Below are 14735 nucleotides of genomic sequence, written 5' to 3' on the forward strand. Positions count from 1 at the left end.
TGGGAGAGCATACGACGTCTGTAAGGTATGTAAAGCTTCCCACTTCTTCGTTTGGCATGTCTTAGTATGCTAGGTGAATATTGGAACTTCCGGAGCATTTCTGCTCCTCGAAACCCGATCCACAGAAAAGCTACTATTCATTCAATTCAATTGAAGCCTAAGGGCTCTATCTTGGCGAGAATGCCACCAATCGTCCGAAACCTATCGAAATGTGATCGGGTCACTTGGTAATGATTATGTATGACCCTTTTTGGCCTATAAATGTTCGAAAAGTATGTTCGCCACCTCAATTCGACTCGAGGTGGGCCCGCTAACCCCGAGACGCCCTATTTGTCTTATTGGGCTGTCCTTTTGAATAAAGTTGATATGATACTTTCGGTTTTGAAACTTCCTCTTACGAGATATGTTTTGAATATTATGATATGCTAAGTTACGTTTTGAGCCATACGTACTATTTTGGAATCATTTTGTGAAATGAAACTTTGTACCGACTAAGTATTCGATTATTTTATACTATGAAATGACTTATGAGACTACTAAGTTTTGAAAAGGCTATTTTGAAATATGAATTGCATTTGTTTGCTCACGACTCCGCTTGTGCCTTACTATGACTTCGTTCACCGGTTCCCGGGCCGGTTTTGATTCGTGTGCCTTACAATAATTCGGCCGTATGCTGTGTTACGGTTCCCGAGGCTTTGCCATAGGGCCGGGTTCCGTTTGGAGTTATGCTGTGATATGGCTCGTGTTGCGATACGCTCACCTATGTTTGTGTTTGTGTTCGGAGATACGGAGATTTGAAACCTTCTGGTGTTATGCTGTGTGTGGCGCCAGCGTCGGAGTGGCGTCCACGTTCCTAAGTGTTTGCATGATTTCGTTTGCATTATGTATACGTATATGATTTTGATACGGATTTTGACATCCCGATTTGTACTCCACTTTGTTATCTGATTTGCTTTAAGTTTTGATCCATATTTCTGTACTCCGTGCTTTACATACTCAGTACATATTTCGTACTGACCCCCTTTCTTCGGGGGCTGCGTTTCATACCCGCAGGTACAGACATTGGTGATCCTCCACTGTAGGCTTCACTTTTTGCTATTTTGGAGTACTCCTTCTGATCCGGAGTCCACTTTTGGTACAGACTTCTTTGGCTATGTATATGCTCTGTATATTTGACGATTTGGGTACGGCGGGGCCCTGTCTCGCCATATATATTTGTTTTGAGTTCGTAGAGGCCTGTAGTCATATATGTGGGGCGAGGGTCCTATATATGTTTGTTTGATTTTGTTTTCTGGTCTTAAAGCGGTCCGTTTGTTTTGATGGCCCTAAATGGCCCTTATGCTTATGTTTGCACTTTCGACCGGCGATGTCTATTCCGCCGCTCAGTTTGTATTTGATATGGCATTTTGATTTGTGCGACCGCTTAAGACATATGTGATCAAGATTCAGTTTGATATGACTTTTATGAATTTTTGGAATATGCTCGGATTTGGTAAATGAATATGCGGTTTGGTCTGGGTACCCAGATAGGGTTCCAGTCGCGGCCCACGGGGCTGGGTCGTGACACGTGTAAAGACCCAGGAGTTCGAGTATAAGGAGAATAGGGTAAGGGATAAGGAATGGGCATGAAGAAAAGGACAACTATAGAAGGGACCCTCCCGAAGTACTATAAGACCCCATAAGACCAGTTGAACATTCGAGGACGAATGTTCTAAAGGGGGGGAGGATGTTATATCCCGTAATTTATACATTCGGATATTTCAAGGAAGTTGTGGTATGTGAAGGGCAAGACCATTGTCTAAAATTATTTTAATATTCAAGTTGGTTATGAATATTATTTATGAACATTATTAGTATGGAAATAATGAGAAGGTTAAGGGTAAAAAGGGAAATTCGCAAAATAGCTCATGGTAATATTGCGGAAGGCTAAGGGCAAAATGGGAATTTCACAAGAAGTCTTGAAAATTCATGAAGTAGCCAATTGGCCGTGTGGCATGTAAGTATGTGGCAATATTTTTTAATAAGGCTAATTATAAATATATTTGGACAAAAGCTTGCACAAGAAGACAAGTGATCATCCTTGGTTATTTTAAGAAATTTCAAGAAAGGTGGAGAAGGGACATGTGTCCCTTTTGTATTGGAAGGAGCTAAATATATAAATGAGAGGGGACCAGTCATTCATTAATTTTAATTTAGAAGTTGGAGAGAAAGAAAAAAAAAAGGGGGTGTTCGGCCATGGTGGCTGAACATGAACCATGGAGAAGGGTCAAGGAAAAATTAATTCCTTCTAGTATTTGTACTAATTGGAAGGCCCTCTACAACGTGGAGTAGCTGTTGGAACAAGTAAACCATTTGTTCTTGCAATTTGCAACTCTAGCCGAGTGAAGAAGTTGAGTGAAGAAGGTAAGGTTTAATCTTCATTTTCATATGTTATGCATGGTTTGTGAATGTTGTGAAGTGTGGAAATGGATGAAATTCATGAGATTGTGGATGTTGGTGCTTGGCCGAGTAGGTGTATGTGGTGTAGGAATGGTGAACTAATTTTATTTACTATATTTTGGTTGTTGTGTTGTGGATTTTATGATGCAAATAAAAGTTTAATGATTCAAGTTGAAGTTATAGTTGTTTGTGGCTTATTGTGGAAACTAATGTGATTCTAATATTGTTTCTTGAATTTATGAGAATGATGTTGTTAACGTGTGAATTGTTGGTGTGGTTGATGAATTTGGAAGAAAGAAATGTGTTGTTGTTGTCCTATTGGAGTTTGGAAGGTTTCGGTTGGCATGGTATATTGGTTGGGTTGTTTAGAATATTGTGCGGATTGCTTGAAGTGTTATTGAATCTTGTTTGAATGATCTTGAATAAGTACTTGAACTTGTGAGTGTCGATGTTGGTTTGAATGTATGTAATTGAATTGAATATAAATGGAAAGTTGTCGACTTATGTAGGAAAGAGTTAATAACGTCGTAATGCGTTTTGAATTAATTATTGATGTTGTTAATATGGTTGTTGGGATTGTTGTTGAAGATTTAGCCGAGTTGAATTCTCGGGGACGGTTATATTTACAGGGGAAATGCTGCCGAAATTTCGGTAGATTATAAATGAGTTTATTTGAAAGACTAAGATAAGGATGTGACGACGAGTCTAATGATTTTGTCGATTCTCTTGAATGTAGACTAGCAAGCTTGGATGAATAAGCGTAGCTAATAAGGCGTGGAGCAGGTATGTTAAGGCTTGTCCCTTTCTTTCAAAGGCATGATTCCGATGTTATGACTTCATAAATGTTTTCATATTTTTCTTGTTTTTAAAAGTTAGATGCTTATGATTCCAAGGCATGATTCTCTTCTCGATAACTCGTAAATGTTTTTCCAAAGTGCCCGTATTCTCCCAAAAGAGAGGTTTATGATTTTGTAAGCTCTTATGACAAAAACGACGGATATGTTTTACAGTGATAATGATGATGTCAAGGATGAGAATATTTCTACGATGACGATGATGAAAATGATTTTATGTTTAAAGGTTTTTGTAAGGGACAATGTCCATAACTTTCTTATACTAACTCGGATTGGCTCGAAACGTGGTTATGATCTTATTCTATGTTCACTTAACACTGTTAATCGTTGCTAGTCTCGTCTTATAATAATTGTCCCTTCAAGGCGAGACAAAGTCGTGATGATTATTCCATAATATAATCGGAGGTTACCGACCTTACGTCACTCCGATAGAGTTGTAGCTTTCACTTGAGCTCTCATGCATGCTTTATGATTATGTATGTATTTTAATAACACCGTGCCTACATGGCCGGGCAGTATAACACCGCGCCATCCAATAGGCGGCCGGGCAGATACACCACTGCAGTGGGCAGTTTATGATTACCCCGGACGCGGGAGGCCTGGACGCGGGCTGATGATGATTACACCGTGCCTAAATGGCCGGGCAGCATTACACCGTGCCTAAATGGTCGGGCAGCATTACACCGTACCTATATGATCGGGCAGTTTACTTGTAAATATTATATGTTATTTTCAAAAAGAAAGCTAGCATGCATGGCATCCGTCCTAAGAGGCACTCAGATGTACAGGTTACTCTTTTATCTCATGATGTGCTTTATATCTCCATTCTGTTGTTGTTCATAATTACATCTCTTACTATGTTACTATTCATGCCTTACATACTCAGTACATTACTCGTACTGACCCCTCTTTCATCGGAGGCTGCGTTTCATGCCGCGCAGGTACACCCAGATGAGTAGAAGCCATTATAGAAGATGTTCCAGCGAAGTTGGCAAGCTCCATTTGCTCTGGAGTGTTACCGGGTCAAAGTACTATGCTATGATGTCTGGTTCGAAGTTAGAGACTTTGCAGACAGAGTCTTGGGTATAGTATGTCAGCCCTGTAAGCGGCTCCACCAGCCGATGGGTTATTGTCTTTCATGTTACAAGTTTCATGTGAAAATGGAATTTATTTGAATTGAGTACGATGAAAGGAAAGATCTTGAAAGCTTTACTATGTATTTCATTATATTTGGTTTAAGAGTTCAAAGAGGCTATGTATGTAATAAGAGTCAGCGGGTTCGCTCGGCTCCGAGTATAGGGTCGGGTGCCCATCACACCCTAGTAAGATCGGGGTGTGACACTATTATAATAGGCTCATGTCTCTCGCGGATCAGCTTGCCAACGTGGGGTCGCCGGTGTCCGACCAACGTCTGGTCTTTCGCCTCCTTATAGGCTTACCGGAGACATATGCACACTTTGTCACCACCATCCAGCAGAAGGATGTGCTGCCCTCTTTCTCTGAAGTGTGCTCCAGACTCAAGCTCGAAGACGCCACAGCCAAGGAACGTGCCCGCGATTCTAGTCCCGCGGCTCTGCTTGTTGATAATGATACTCCCTTCCCGCCACCTGGCGGCAACACTAATTCAACTAACCATCGTGATAATAATCGTGGCAGGAATTCCAACAGGGACAAGGGAAAGGGGAACAACAGCAACACCAACCGCGAGAAATCCGGCCGCGGCGGCGACGGACAGACCAACCACGGTCAGTGGCTGACGGGACAGCCACCGGCAGGGGGCTACTATTAGCCAGCCTGGCCGCCCCAGCAGTGGCCACTGCCCCCCTGCCCGTATCCGACCAGACCGTGGCAGCAGCGTCCCACCATACCGTGGCCTGGCAGCGGCATTCTCGATGCGGGTCCACGGCCTCAGCAGGCCTATTCCATGAATGGTCCAACGTATTCTGGGTACACTCCAACAGACGTGGAGGCAGCCATGCACACTCTGTCCATGCATCAACCGGATGATAATTGGTACATGGACACCGGAGCGACTTCCCACATGACTGCCAACTCAGGTACTCTCACGTCTTATTTTAATTTGAGCAATAATTCTGGAATCATTGTTGGTAATGGTAGCACTATTCCAATTCGTGGCTATGGTCATACATCTCTACCCCCACCTAATCCCCAATTACATCTCCAACATGTCTTGCATGCTCCAAAACTCATTAAAAACCTTATTTCCGTACGTAAATTCACTAAGGACAATAATGTTTCTGTTGAGTTTGATCCTCTTGGGTTTTCTCTGAAGGATTTACCGACGGGGAGCCGCCTAATGAGATGTGAGAGCATCGGGGAATTGTATCCTATCACTGCCACAAAATGGACCACTCCACCATCCACCTTCATTGCCGCATCACCTAGTTTGTGGCATTCCCGACTCGGCCATCCGGGAAATGCTATCCTTAGTTCTCTTTGTAGTAATGCCTTAATTGAATGTAATAGGGCCCGAACTTCTTTTTGTACCTCTTGTCCTTAGGGGAAACATGTTAAATTGTCATTTTATGATTCATTGTCACCTACTACTATGCCATTTGATATCATTCATAGTGATTTATGGACATCTCCTGTTTTAAGTTCTAATGGGCACCGCTATTATGTTTTCTTTCTTGATGACTATAGTAATTTTCTTTGGACTTTTCCAATTTCTACCAAGTCCCAAGTTTGTTCCACTTTTCTATCTTTTAAGGCATTAATACGGACTCAATTCGAAAGAGACATTAAAAACATTCAATGTGACAATGGGCGGGAGTTCGCCAATGGGCATTTTCAATCTTTTTGCACCTCCAATGGTTTAAATTTTCGATTTTCTTGCCCCCATACCTCTCCTCAAAATGGCAAAGCGGAAAGAAAAATTAAATCCATTAACAACATAGTGCACACTCTTCTTGTCCACTCCTCCATGCCCCCCTCCTTTTGGCATCATGCTCTCCAAATGGCCACATACCTCCTTAATGTCCTTCCCACCAAAGTTCTCAGGTATAAATCACCAACGCAAGTTCTCTATCAACGAACCCCCTCCTATTCACATCTCCGGGTTTTTGGGTGTCTATGCTATCCACCTTTCCCATCTACAACTATTCATAAGTTGCAAGCAAGATCCACCCCGTGTGTATTTTTGGGCTATCCGTTGAATCATAGAGGATATAAATGTTATGATTTATCCACCAACAAAATCATCATATCAAGGCATGTCATCTTTGAGGAAACTCAATTTCCCTTCGCAAAGTTGCACTCCCCAACCCAAACTTCTTATGATTTTTTGGACCATGGGATTTCTCCATACACCCTGCATTTTCTGTCGCAGCCTACTCCACCCGTCGTTCCTTCGGTACAACCCGACCCCCCTACTGCCCAGCAGCTCCACCCGCACGGCCACTGCCCAACAGCCTCTCCCCACTGCCCCATCCGTGCCTGCCCAGCAGCCCACCCGTATGGTCACTAGAAGCCAACATGGGATTTTCAAGCCCAAACAACCATTTAACTTAAACACTGCCACCATCTCGCCTATCCCACGAAATCCTATAAGTGCTTTAAATGACCACAATTGGAAAGCTGCCATGGTTGATGAAGATAATGCTCTAATTAAAAATAAGACGTGGGAGTTGGTTCCACGTCCCATTGCTGTGAATTTGATTCGTTCTATGTGGATTTTTCGTCATAAAAAGAAATCTGATGGTTCTTTTGAGAGGCACAAAGCCCGTCTTGTCTGTGATGGCAGGTCTCAACAGGTTGGAGTTGATTGCGACGAGACTTTCAGTCCGGTTGTCAAACCGGCTACTATTCGCGCTGTCTTGAGCATTGCACTCGCACACTCTTGGCCCATTCATCAGTTGGACGTCAAGAATGCCTTCTTAAATGGAAATCTTAATGAGACTGTTTATATGCATCAGCCTATTGGGTTTAAGGATCCAAAGCATCCCCATCATGTCTGTCTTTTGAAGAAATCGCTGTACGGACTTAAGCAAGCTCCCCGTGCATGGTTCCAACGCTTTGCAGACTATGTCTCTACTATTGGTTTTTCACATAGCCGATCTGATCACTCTCTCTTTATTTATTGTCGAGGTTCTGACACTGCTTACATTCTGCTATATTTGATGATATTATTCTCACAGCTTCTTCAGAAGCCCTCAGAAAATCCATCATGTCTCTACTTAGTGCCGAATTTTCTATGAAGGATTTGGGTCATTTAAGCTATTTTTTGGGTATTGCTGTTACCCAAACTTCACACGGCATGTTTCTCTCTCAAAAAAATTATGCAACAGATATTATAGAGCGTGCGGGCATGACTGCCTGTAAGCCGAGTCAGACACCAGTCGACACCAAAGCCAAACTTGGTGCCACGGCCGGACCTTCTTGTGATGATCCCACACAATATCGCAAGTTGGTCGGCGCGTTGTAGTACCTTACATTCACAAGACCAGATATCTCCTATGCGGTTCAGCAAGTATGCCTTCACATGCATGATCCAAAGGATGTACATATGCATGCTCTTAAACGCATAATCCAATACATTCAAGGTACTATTGAGTTTGGTCTACATCTGTACAAATCCTCCATTGCCTCTCTGGTTTCTTATACAGATGCAAATTGGGGTGGTTGTCCGGACACTCGCCGATCCACATCCGGTTACGGTGTTTTCCTTGGCGATAATCTCCTCTCGTGGTCATCGAAACGACAACCTACTATGTCTAAGTCCAGTGCCGAGGCCGAATACCGTGGCGTCGCTAATGTCGTCTCTGAGTCCTGTTGGCTTCGCAACCTTCTGTTGGAGCTCCGTTGTCCCATCCGAACAGCTACATTGGTGTATTGTGATAATGTTAGTGCCATATACCTATCAGGTAACCCAGTTCAGCACCAACGCACTAAACATATTGAGATGGACATACATTTCGTACGTGAGAAAGTTGCCCGTGGAGAAGTCCGTGTTCTTCACGTCCCGTCCTGTTACCAGATCGCAGATATCTTCACTAAAGGTCTTCCGTGTGAGTTCTTTGATGATTTCAGGGACAGTCTAAGCGTACGACAACCTCCCGCTTCGACTGCGGGGGTGTGATAGACTATGTAATAAGTCTACGTAAATATTGTAAATATTCTCTTCCTTATGTATAGTAATTAGGTCCTATAATTTAGCCTAGTATGATGCTGCTAGTGAGATACCTACTTTTTATATAATGACTTGCATACATCAATACAGATCACGGATTGATTTCCTACAGGTGATCTAAATTGGATTTTAGTATTTTAGAGTCGCCACCTAATTTATTTAAAGGAAAACTAGGAAAACCAGGTAAAAGATTTTTCAAGCAAGAGAGAAATCTTTTTGGTACCAAAGTTTGAGGTAAGGGTTCTGGTGATCCCTTAGGGATGTTTTTACGCACCCTAGTATTAAAGATCCGTATAATACGGTTGACCTACGAGCTTCAATGTGTGATTAATGTATTATGTTCTTAAGTGTTTAATTTTCTGCAAAAATGCCATTCATTTATCATATACTCCAAAAGAAATTTCGACAAAAAGTCCCCTTAGAAAAAGGGGTATTTGGTTTTGAAAATCCTCGTAAGTGTTTAACTCACTTTATTGTCGGACTAGGACACACTCGGGATTTCTCCCGAGTAGAGTCGCTACTATTCTAGTCCTAATAAGATGAGTTTAGTTCTTACGGGTTTTTATTTTATATAAGAAAATATGGAGTATTATATATATATATATATATATATATATATATATATATATATATATATATATAAGTAAATACAACTTTTGTTTAAGTCTAATTCCTTTTATTTTAAGCTCATAATATCACCCACATTCTAAGTCCAGACTGTCGCAATCTCAAACTGGCCCAACAAGTTTCTCTTTTTTGTTTTTGGGTCCAAGATCAGTGCTGGGTTTCCAGGTCCAAAATAGCCTTTATTTTTCTCAGAATTTCGTTCAAGTCCAGCTCCAATTCTTAAAATTGTCCAGATTAGCTCAAGTCCAAAATTAGTTTTTGGTACACAACAAATTATACATTTTTAAAATCAAGTCATTCCTTAAATAAGTTTTTGGAAAAAACACAATTATCCAACGGTTTATCATTCAAATCACGGGCTTCAGGCCCAAAATCTGTTACTTAATATTTGAAGAAATATTCTGCCTTGTTCAAAATTTGAACCAATTTCAAACTTAACCAAATCCCGTTCTTCATTCTTTATGCTTAACCTTGCCTTTAGAACAGTTTTAAACTAAAAAAAATTGTTGTTAAGTTCCCAGTTCATGGGAAAATAGTTATCATCCGAGTTTTCTTTGAAAATCATTTGGCAACTTCCTAACTAGTACGTGTTTTTCCTAGTTCTACAAGCATAAGGGTTTCATTATTTCACACAATTGTTTACATATACATATATGATATATAAATTGAAATTGAAAAGAAAGAAAATTAAGCTGGTGGGCCTACCAAACCCACCAGCCTCCATTTTCACCCATGGATGGGCCTTCATCATATTTGCTTCCCTTATCATCTTTTAGACTCGATCAATGAAAAGTGTTGGGCCTGATAGAAGGGATGGCCCAAGTAAACGAAGCGTTTTCACATGTGAACACAACAAAGAAAAAGAGAAATTGATGGTTAGAGAGTAACTATACTACATTATGAGGCTAAGAAGAGATTTAAAGGCTATGTAAATACTAGAATGAGCACAAATACTTAGCCATTCATACATGACCCATATGTGATATTGATGAATTTAACCAAAGATAACAAATACAGTTTTCTCAAAGCCCAAAGGGGTGGACATAAGCAGGCCCAAATAAATCTAAGACTGAAAAAAGAAAAAGAAACAAGTTGAATAATATAACATCAGGACAGACCCATAAAACAGATTGCAAAGAAAAGACAAATTTAACCCAAACTTAACATGAATACCCAATCTCCTAATTTTTATTCAAAGAGTATACAAGGAACACCATGGTGTATACAAGTCATGTATACCCTGCATACACTGAACGTGGTAGCATGGCATCAGTCACAGTATAGAAGAAATCATAAATGAAATTTGTCCAGTAAAACAGATTAGGATAATTCAGATAGTGATACATATCCAAATTAAATACAAATTTGTATTGTGTATTAAGCCATTCGGACTCAAATATTTATCCTATTGCATGAGTGTGAACAAACCAGTCTCAGATTTGTAAATCAGTTCCCAAAGATGGCAAACCTGAACTAAACATAACTCAACAGACTTAAAAGAAATCAGTAGCAAAAACCACACAGTTAAACAATACAAAGTTAATAAGCTACAAGTTTGAAATAGGTATAGCAATTTTAAAGCAAAGGTCACACACTCAAACTGATGAACATGGTTTAACTGTTACACAGACCAAACTATAATAACCTCCAACCATGATCTAGCAGACTAACATGAGACAAACATAGACCAAACAGTTCTTAATGACCAGTTATGTGCATGAGCATGGTAAACAAAGATCATGAACTCACTTAACTTAAACAGGTTAAAGAAACAGACAGGATCAACAGTTTTGAATCAATAAACCTTAAAAATAGGTAAGCACTTTTAGACAGAACTAACAAACTAACAAGTTAACTAATCTCAAACAAACAAGCCTAAACCCTAAACCCTAAACCAACTCCTTTTGACATAATTAATAGGAACTATAAGCCAACTAACCTTACACAGGCAGATACTTAGGCATGATTAGCAAGTCACAAATCAGCTAATCCTAAATAGATAAGTGCTTAAACATGATTAATGGAGGTCATAAACTCCTAATCCTTTTTTAACAATAAATCTATGAACACCCAATCTAGTTAAACACATAAGCGTAGTTAATAAACAATTAATCTAAACATAACAATAATCAAATAACATGATTAACACCTAAACAGTTCTAAACTAATACCAAAGACAAAGTTAAACTAAAAAATAAAACTACGACAGGATAATAAACTCACATAATAGCAAAATAAGACATAACTACTAAAAACTAATTAAAAGAAAAGGGGATTACCTTTTCAAAGTGTAGCTTGTCGTCAAGAATGGATTTGGAAGATGCTTTTGCTCCTCAAACCCGAATTGCTCAAACCACACAAACAAAAGAAAAAGAAAATATTTAAAAACTTAACTTAACTGAGGAAAGATTAAACTTTTTTAAAGATTTGACAAAAAAACTTAAGTGTTCTGAGTTCTTTGTGTGCATATTGTGATATTCCTCTTGTCAAACAATATCAGTGGGGTTTTTATTTATAGAAGACCCAAATCTCTAAAACCCTCTTCCCAGATCGATGTGGGACAAACACAAAGTGTGAGAAATGGTTTTGTTCTGACTATCAAGGGACAGATCCACGCATGCAAGTACATCAAGGGTTGAAATCGACCCACAAAGCATCAATCCCCTTGATTCTCTGTGAACCAATGAAAACCCAAGTTCAAAATCGCAAACAAACAAGAACAATTAAAGATTACAGTGTAACATTTGAAGAAAAAGTAGATTAAGGGGATAGATATACCGTGTTTGGGGCTATTTGCAGTGGTTTTGGTTGAGAAATGGCAGAGCAATAAATGCTCTTGCCATTCTCAAGTATACAAAAACCGTACCAACCAAGTAGTTATTGGCGTACGGGAGGTCAAAAATTAGGCGTCAATAGGTAGAATTCAATTAATTGTTACTATCACCTCTATATGCTTTACTCTTAGTTATTTATTTATTAATTTTGTAACTCTCACGAAGCAAAATTAATATATTATATAACTAATGAACAAATATGTAGAGGAATAGTCATTTTTAGTTATCTATCATTAAAAAGCATAATATTACTTTCTTCAGTTTTAATTCTCAAGAAGGAATTGTCGTAGGCAATATTATAGATCTTAGGTAAAAATAATCTCAAGAGGTTTTTACTATTCTTCGGCACAAATCGGGCAAGATTATTTCGGTTTTCATCTTCACTAGTCATCAATCAATTAATATATATTACCTCAAGGAATGTTATTAATTGATGATTTTCAAGTGAATTGTAAAAGCAATAAGCAATTATTCTTTAAGTGAAATACATTTAGAAATTGAGATTGTATTATGATAACAATATCAAGTGAATTCAACGATTTCCAACTCTTTTTAACTTATAAGTTTTTCGAAAGTTGTTTTTCTTTTTTTTAAGAAGTTTACAAATATAAGGCACTACCCTCTTTTCATTAATTTTGATTCTCTCAAATAGTAGTCAAAATACTGCAAGTTTGTAGTTTAGATTTTACAATCTCTGTGGGATGATATCATAAGCTATACCAGAATTTGATAGAGTACGAGCATATAATTCTATACATTTTAGCCTTTTCACATAGGATAGGAAGTAGGTCGTGCAACCTAACAAGTTTTATCAGAGCGGGTTCTCCTCAAAGAGGCTAACACCTTAGGAGAAGATTATGATGAGCGTTTCACCACCATCAAGGACGCGGTAAGAAGGACTCAGGCTCGTCAATCAAGCTCTCAAGACGAAGGTCAAACCCAAAAGGGGAAAGAGTATTGACAAACCACATGAGGAAGGATGCTTTAAGCGCAAGAAGACTAGTCACAGAATCAAAGATTACCCACAATGGGAAATCAAATGGAAGAGAGAAAGAGCAAAAAAGGAAATGTTGAAGGATCTGCTCAATGATCAGAAGAGAAGTGACAGTGTTGAAGAAAACAAAAATCCCTCAACACTCATGACCGACGAGAAGTCAAACTCAGGAAAGGAATCAAGGTTAAATATTCTTGATCTAAAAGACAAGTTAGATCACTTCCTTAAGGAGAAACTCGTATCCCTAATGATCGCTCTCTTGGATGAACATCATGACATAAGCAGAAATATAGAGTTGAGTCATTCAATGCCCTCTCCGAACTGAAAAATAAGTTCATGAAAAGTGTAGCCAGCAAGAAGAAGGCAAAAAGGGAAAACCACTCCCTAAAAGAACAAGTTACTCAACTAAGTTCATCCGTCATAGCTCTCCAATCTAAAGTCCAAGGGCTAACCATCAAGATTGAATCCATAAAAATCAGTGAAAATCAATTCAAGGCTGAAGCTGATTTGAAAAGGACAAGAAGGGAGCTGCACGAAGAAAGGAAAAGCACTAGAAAGATCAGGATGAGATTAGTTAAGGCAGAGATTGATCTAGAAAGAGAAAATCATTGGGCGCAATCACCTCCACTACTCTTAAATCCCACCAGTCAGATGCACAAAACATCCACTCAACTAGAGAATGATAAAGACCTAAACTAGGAATTCACAAGGAGAAATACCAAGATTGTCAGCAGGGCTGAAACGGGGTTGAAAAAGAAGTCCTTAACAGAAGTGCCAGGGTGGAAAAATAAGAGATCAACTAGCTCCGGTGTTCGAAGAAAAGGACCGAATACTGCATGTGTTCTTATAACTAACCCTTGAATATTTTTACAGGAAGGAGGAGTAGAAGGAGGCATGTTAAATCAACACCTAAAATAAGCCTTCTCAAAAGCAAAAATGATGAAAGAATACAAAATTTGCCCACTCAGGTTCTGGAAAGAATTTACCAATAAAGAGGACTAGAAGGCATGATGATAGGGGGAACTTATACGAAAAAAAAAATAATCATAATTGCATAAGTATCTCAGAAGTTGGGTAGAATAAATACTATAGATAATGTTATGCCTAAATTGAAAAATTATATTCTACTCAGTCTTGTACATTCACTTGTATGTCCTATACTATGTTAGATATCTATCTCATATGATACAATGAATCGTGATTGTCACAGAAATTAGTCTAGATGCAGAAATTGCTGAGAGTCCATCAAAGGAAGGTGTGTTCACAATCCTTGTCTATTAAATAAACGTACAAACCGAGAAAAGAGTATTTTTTATTTTAAACTAAAGTGTGAAACTGTCAATTTTCAAAAAGGAACCACACACTTTATAACCTGTGACCTATTCACATCCAAAGATCATCACCCTCATAGCAAATACCGTTCTCTACTCTCACTTTTCTCTCAAATTCTTGATCTACTTCCATGGAACAGCAAGCCTCTACCTCCACTTCTGCTCAAAATCCCCAAACCTCCACCCAAATCTCTCACGACCCTATCTCCTTCTCTACCGAGACAATGTTAAGTCCAAATATCCCTGAGTCAACCCTCACAGAAAAGCCTATAAATATGGTTCAAACCTCAACCCACAAGTCCAAAACACTAGCAAAACAAGGCAAGAGCGTGTCGTACTGAAGAACCAATTCACTTCGATGACTCTCAATTTGATCCATCCCTGGTAACTTTCTCTGATCATTCCGATGTTCTGGAGACATCTGGAGGTTTATTTGAAATTGAAGGAGAAGAATGCAAGAGCCTGGTGTGCAAATTATCATAATTACAAGGAATATACTATGCATGC

This window comes from Lycium barbarum, chromosome 1 (assembly GCF_019175385.1).
Source record: "Lycium barbarum isolate Lr01 chromosome 1, ASM1917538v2, whole genome shotgun sequence".
Lineage (NCBI taxonomy): Eukaryota > Viridiplantae > Streptophyta > Magnoliopsida > Solanales > Solanaceae > Lycium > Lycium barbarum.